The following is a 7,565-nucleotide window of genomic DNA, read 5'->3' as shown; positions in this document are numbered from 1 at the left end:
TGTTCAACTTGTAAAAGGCCAGAGAATTAAGGATGAAATGACCTAAGATGTTTGAGCTAGGGGGTTGTCCTTTGCTCATTTTCAGTTATTTCTGACTCTTCATGACCCTAACTGGGGTTTTCTTGGCAAAGATATTGGAGTAGCTTGCCATTTCCTTCTCCAGCTCATTTTACAGCTGAGGAAACTGAGGCAAACAGGGTTAAGTGACTTACTCAGGGTCATACAGCTAGTATGAGGCCAGATTTGAACTCACAAAGAGGAGTCTTCCTGACTCCAAGCCCAGCACTCTATACACTGCACCATCTAGCTGCCCCTAGGGGGCTGTAGAAGGGAAATCTCTGCTTAGGCTTAGATTCCCATGTGTTATAGTGAGGGCTGGAGCAGCTTAAACTCAAGGGTAAATAATCACTCAAGTATATTATTAGATACCTACTATGTTCCAGGTACTATGCTGAGCGCTGGAGATACGAAGACAAAAATGAATCAGACTCTGCCCAGAAGTTTTCTAATAAGGGAGATAAGATATATCTCATACACACACACACACACACACACACATATGGGAGACAGATAGAAGTATATACGTATGTATGTCTATGTGTATATACATATATGTCTATGTATACATATATAGACATACATACAGATACACACAATTATTTTAAAAAATAGTTTTGGGGAGGGCTCTAGCTGCTGAGTGAAATCAGGAAAGGCTTTGTGTAGAATATGGTAATTGAAGATGAGTCTTGAAGGAAACCAAATATTTCAAGAGACAGAGGTTAGAAGCCAGTATGTATTCCTGGTAGGGATTATATACCAAACAGTAAAAGGCATGAATATGGAAGATGGAACATCTTGTGTGTGGAACAGGACATAGGACAGTATCGCTGCATCACAAAGTCCATGGAGGGGGATGATGTGTAAGAAGACCGGAAAAGTAGGAAGAGGCCAGCTTGTAAAGAGATTTATTAGCTGCTAAACACTGGAATTATATTTATTACCAGAGGTAACAGGAAGTCATAGCAATTTATTGAGTAGGGGGTGACAGAAATAACTTTGAGGCCTCGGTACAGAAGGTCTAGTTGGTCACAAATAATCCATTAAGTGTTTTCTAGTCAACTTCATATCCATGGAATTAAACATTAATTCACTTAAAAACCTAAATTTCGGGGGAGGTATTTAATGGCAGGAGGGAGCTGGTGGAGGACCAAAATGAAACTGTTAACAACTTTTATAAATGTTGAGTATTAAGATGTTCATTCTCATAAAGTACTTTTTCAGGGCTCTCCATTCTCACCCCTGTTCTACGTTCCTTGGTGGGACTTCATATTGTAAATATTTTAAAATGTTGGCATGTTGTCAACAGAGAGCACAGCACATAGCTTGGTAAAGAAAATTTGATGGTCTTTTCTTTTTTCCTGCCTGGGACCTAGAATTTAGGAACTCTGATAAGAAAGGAGTAATGTGGCATCTTGAAACCTGAAGTGGGGGTACCAGTGATCAGAGGCCAGAGGCCAGAGATGGCTGATGAGAAACAAAATTATGCAGCGGGCAGCATAGGACATAATAATCTACATAGACCATCAAAGAAGCACAACAGTGACTGCAGTTCCTTGTGTTCATGTCAGCATAATAGCTAACAACAGGAAGAACTCAATTCTTTGTAATAAAAGGTTTTATAATAAGGAAACCTGGGAGGGTGGAAGGGGGAAATGTAGGTGATGTAATAACAGAGATATCAATAAAATTTATTTTAAAAAATAATTTTAATCTCTAAGCACTTTAAGGTTTGCAAAGAGCTTTACAATTATGACCTCCTTTGATCTTCACAGTCACCCTTTAGATTAATTTCTCCCTATCAGCTTGTTAGCAGGTATTATGTACATATACATTAGACCTATCTTTTGGACTTTTGTTCTCTCTGACCTCTGACCTCCCACACCCAAACTGACCTGACAGTTGGTGCAATTGAGGATTCTGCTGAACTCAGTTGGTGGTTTGACTGAGTTGGCCAAATTAACTGGTTGTTTTGATGCTGCCTTGCATTCATATTATATGAATATCAGTTAAAGGAAATGGGGGTGTTTAGCTTGGAGGAAACCGGGGTACACTGTAGAGAGGAGGAAATGATAATTTTTTGTTGTTGATGAATTATTTCAGTTGTGTCCAATTCTCTGTGACCCCACTTGGGATTTCTTGGCAAAGATACCAGAGTGGTTAGCTATTTCCTTCTCCAGCTCATTTTACAAATGAGGAAAGTGAGACAGAGTTAAGTGACTTGCCTAGAGTCACACTAAGTGTCTGAAGCTGGATTTGAACTCAGGCAGATGGGTCTTCCTGACTCCAGGCCCAATGTTCTACCCACTACACCACCTAGCTGGTATTTGAAGGGCTGTCATGTGGAAGACGAATGAGTCTTGTTTTATTTGGCCCCAGAAGGAAGAATTAGAGTTATAGGTAGATATGGCAAAGAGACAAATTTGGGCTTGATGCAGGAAAAACCTTTTTAACATTTAGTCATCCTAAAGTGAAGTAGGTTGCCTTAGGAGGTGTTATGAGGGTTTCTTCCCTTACTCACTGAAGTTCTTCCAACTTATCCTGCATGTAGCTTTTTTGTATATAGTTATTTGCATGTTTTCTCTTCCATTAGATTGTAAGCTCCTTGAGGGCAGGGATTTTTTTTTTAACTTTTCTTTGTATCCCCAGTGCTTAGCACTGTGCCTGGTACATAAAAGGTGCTTCATAAATGTTTATTGACTGAATTTAATAAAGGCTGGATCCATTCATTCGATATGTTTTATATGTATATATATACATATATATACATATAGTATATGTGTGTGTGTATATACATATATAAAAATATATATGGTGTGTTTTTTTTTGAGGGCAGGGTATGGGTTGGACAACACGGCCACTGAAATCTCTTCCAGTTCAGAAATTTGGTGAGTCTGAAATAAATTAGAATGAGAGAAACAGAAGGAGAGAGTTTTAAAAGGTCTGTATGGGAGCTGCGGGGGGTTGAGCACTCTCAGGAATTGCCTTGTTTTCCACTGATGGTCTGGAGAACATTCTCTGGTCATGACTCTGGTCTGGTCCCGATCCCTGCTCTATCTCAGTGTATGTGCAAACTAGACACACTCATTTAGACAACCAAGCTCTGAAGCCTCCTTACTTTAAAGTCACACCCCTATACAATGTTAAAAGAAATAGAATTTCGCTAAGATTGGGAAGAAGGTAAAAATGAGGTGCAAATTGCATTGGTGGATGTTCTAAAGGGTTATTTATTAAATTATAACATTCACAATCACTTAGAATTATATTTGCCAAGATTTCAAAACACATCGAATCATCACAATGCAAATTAAATATATTACTTTCCTCCTACCTACTCATGTCATCAAATGGGATAAAAATAGCTGCCCAGTCCTACGAAAATCTGTTTTGAAATGAATTGTGTTAATTCCACATTATTCAGAGACAAATACACTTAATCACAAACAATGATGTCTCCTCGACTGAAACACAATGAGTATACTAGAACTTTGTCTAAACAGTTTTTAAATGACCTCCCATCACATGAAGAGTCACATGATTCTAATCTAGCCAGGAGCTCACTCACCCTCACATGCTAAGTGTTGCTATGTCATTAACACATGTCTAGGTGCTATGGTGAGGCATATGCATATTATGACATATGGTGTGATAAGGGATAGTCCCTCTGCTTTATTGAAGGTTCACTTCTTTTTCTTGGACTTGGGATTCTCCCAGGAAATCTGGATATATGGTCACTATGGGTAGCAAACTACCCTTGAAGGGTTCTCTGCCCTTGATGTTGTTATAATCTAAGTAAGGAAAGTATTATTATTCTCATAATGCAGATGAGAAAACAGAAGCTCAAGAAAGCTAAGAGATTTGCGTGATACCAGAAAGCTAGTAGATATTAGAACTGGACTGGGACCCAGGTCTTCGGACACTAACACCAGTGCTCTTTCCACTATGCCATGATGTCTTCAATTGAGAAAATAGGTGATGTGAGAATGGGTGATGTGAGAATGGGTGACATGAGAATGATGACAAAGCAATGTAACCACAGTTATTAAAATGATTCAGGAAAAATTAAATACTGAAGTGCTAAGGAAGCAGAGGGCATAGAGGGGTAATGTGATGACAACGAAGAGGTGGAGACAGATAGACAAACACTCATTGATTTGCTTGGTAATGATGCAATCTACCAACCAAAGCCCATTCACCATTTGGAAATAAAAACAACCAACCAACCAACCAAAACCTGCTAGTCAGTTGACTTCTCCCTGTTTCTTTTCCTCCTGTTATTTTTTCTTTTAAACGTGAGAGCTCTCCCCTACAAAAATCTCCTGATTGGTTGCATCCAAGCCAGGTCTCATGCCTAGTACCTAGGAGTAGAGCACCTAGTATCAAAGAGTTGAAAAGGGTCTTTGGGATTCATCTAGTTCAACTTCTTTATTTTGCTGATGGTAAAACTGAGGCCTAGAAAGATGAAGTCATTCACCCAAGGTCATGCAGTTAGTTAGTAGCAGAGCAAAGATTTAAACCCAGATCTTCTGACTGAATCTAACCCACTTTCCATTACACCATGGTTGCCTCCTCTAGCTCTCAGAAGGTAGGGAATACATGGAAGCAAACGGGGCAAGGTGGGAAACACATTTGGAGCCAACAGAACTAGTTACAGCCATTGCTCTAATGACATAACAATTCACTGATCAAATATTTATTAAGTATTATTATCGTTCAGTCGTTTCAGTTACGTCTGACTCTTCATGACCTCATTTGGGATTTTCTTGGCAAAGATACTGGAGTTGCTCGCCATTTCCTTCTGCTATACCCCAATCCTGTGCTTCGTGCAATGCTGGACACAAGAAAAGTTATGATCTAAAGTATCATCATAATTTAGCTAGCATCTTACTAACAGACCAGACAGAAATCATATTGAAACAGTGACATTTAATTGAGGTAGAATTATGAAACAACACAACAGAAAAATGTCTCAACACCAAATGAATATAAACTCATCTTTGATTCTTATCAAAGTAACATGGAAAAACAGTTTCTCCAGGGAGGAGAGGTCTTTTTTTTTTTTAATTTTTTAATAATTTATTTTTAGTTTTCAACATTAACTTCCACGAGATCTTGAGTTCCAAATTTTCTCCCCATTTTGTCCCTCCCTCCACCCCAAGACGGTGTGCATTCTGAATACCCCTTCCCCTAATCTGCCCTTCCTTCTATCTTCCCTCCCTTCTCTTGTCCTCTTCCCCTTCTATTTTCCTATAGGGCAGGATAGATTTCTATATCCTATTGCCTATATATCTTATTTTCCAGTTGCATGTGAAAATGAGGAGAGATCTTTCAGCAAAGTCTTCTCTCTAGTACTAGAACGAGGTAGGTGGAAGCTTCAAAAGCAAACATCTTTGGCATTGAAGACTGAATCTGCTGGTGCTATGATGGTCTGGCTTATCTCTTCCTCTCTTGGTAGCTATCTTTTCTTGCTCCATAGAGTCTCAGGAACATACCAGGAATCCTGCGTTCCTGGGACCTGATAATACAATCACGGATAGCTCCTCACTCAAATCCTACGTACTTGCTTCTTTTTTTCTTCCAAGTCTCATCAAGCCATGGCCAATTCTCCAGTATCACAGATACATAATCCGATGGGAAAGAGTGTCTTGGGGATTTTTCCTAAAGAGTAGTTGTTCTCTAGGCCCAGGCATTCTGAAAAAATAAAGTTTCTTCTCTACCTCGGCCACACCTGTTGACCAACTACTGAACAGTTCAGTGTTATTCAGTGGTATTGGCCCTAAGCATGAAAGGAGTTCAGAGAAGGGAGAGGTCAACACTTAAACAGTTGGGGAAGGTTTCATGTAGGAAGGGGGCCTTGAATAAGGGACTCAAAAGATAAGTAGGATTTGGGGAAAGAGAGACTTTGGGGAAGAGGGAGGGTATTCCAGACAGGAGGCTCAACTTGACCAAAGTCACAGAGATGAAAATAAACATGTCCTGAAAACTAAGCGTGTGTGTGTACGTGTGTTTGTGTGTGTGTATATGTGTGTGTGTGTGTATGATGAAGAGTCCACACAGTATAGAACAAACACTACTGGATTTGGAATCAGAAGACATGGATTCAAAGCCAAGGTCTGCTACTTACTACCCATGTGACCTTGGGCAAATGACTTATCAACTCCTCTGGGCCTCAGTTTCCTTATTTAAAAAAATAAGAGATTTTCTTTAAAGGGTCCCTTTTAATTCTATATTATATGAGACTGGGATAAGTGGAATGTGGATTTTGGGAAGCAGTGGAAAACAAGTAAGGTAGGTACACCCAGACCATAATTTGGTTTTAAGAGTCATTGACCTTTGCAGTAGATAATGGGGGTGGGGGAAAAGGCTGGCATAATGAAAACAGTATTTTAGTTAGATGAGTTTGTTTTTTGCTTTTTTTTTTAAGTGAGGCAATTGGGGGTTAAGTGACTTGCCCAAGGTCACACAGTTAATGCGTGTCAACCGTCTGAGGCTGGATTTGAACTCAGGTCCTCCTGACTCCAAGGACAGATCTCTATCCACTGTGCCACCTAGCTGCCCCCTTAGTTAGATTAGTTTGAAAGGGGATGGACTGGAGGTGTTGAATTTACCTGAATCAATGGGTACCAATTAAAAAAAATTTTTTTTTTCAGTTTCAAATTCTCTTCCTCTCTCCACCCCTTGCTTCACTCATTGAGAAGGTAAGAAATATGAGACCCATTATACACAGATATTCATGCAAAATGAATTTCCACATTAACCATGTTCTGCAAAAGGAAGGAAAAGAAAGGAAAAAAATTACTTTAATCTGTACTGAGTCCCTCAATGTGGAGGTAGATAGCGTTTTACATCCTGAGTCCTTTGGTGTCGTGGTAGATCACTGAATCGATCAGACTTAATGAGTCTTTCATTGGATTCTCTTTACAATATTGCTGTTATTGTGTAGATTGTTTTTGTGGTTCTGCTTGTTTCACTTTGCATCATATAACTCTTCCCAGGTTTTTATGAAACCATCAAGCAGTACCAATTTGAACTGGTGCTATTTCTTTGTGTTCTCAGGATTAGAAAAAGAAAAAAAAAGAATCAAGCAGTCTCCCACCCTTTTAAATTCCTGTCTTTGGCAGCAAATGTCTCTTCCAATGAGTGATTCTGGGGTAAATCACCATTCATAAAAGGAAGGGAGAAGGATGGGAAAAAAAAACTCCAACTACATAAAACTTACATTACATATTCAATTGAAATTCACTGAAAAAATTCTATGGGTTTTGAGCTTTCCCCTTGTATACTTGCAAAAAACAGTATCTCTGATGTGTGTGTGTTAAGGATGCTTGCTTACTTCCTAAGTGTATTAAGTCAGTGAGTAGGGAGGGGGTGGGGAATAAAGTGTTCTCTCTCCATATTCCTCAGAGGCTCTGCTTGGTTTTGACTCTACAAACATCCTGGTGCCTCACTCCCCATTCAACTTGTGTATGGTTTTCCCTCCATTAGATTGCAAGCTGTTTGAGCACAGG

This window comes from Vombatus ursinus, unplaced genomic scaffold (genome assembly GCF_900497805.2).
Source record: "Vombatus ursinus unplaced genomic scaffold, bare-nosed wombat genome assembly UNPS02014798.1, whole genome shotgun sequence".
Lineage (NCBI taxonomy): Eukaryota > Metazoa > Chordata > Mammalia > Diprotodontia > Vombatidae > Vombatus > Vombatus ursinus.
This window is presented reverse-complemented; position numbering follows the sequence as displayed.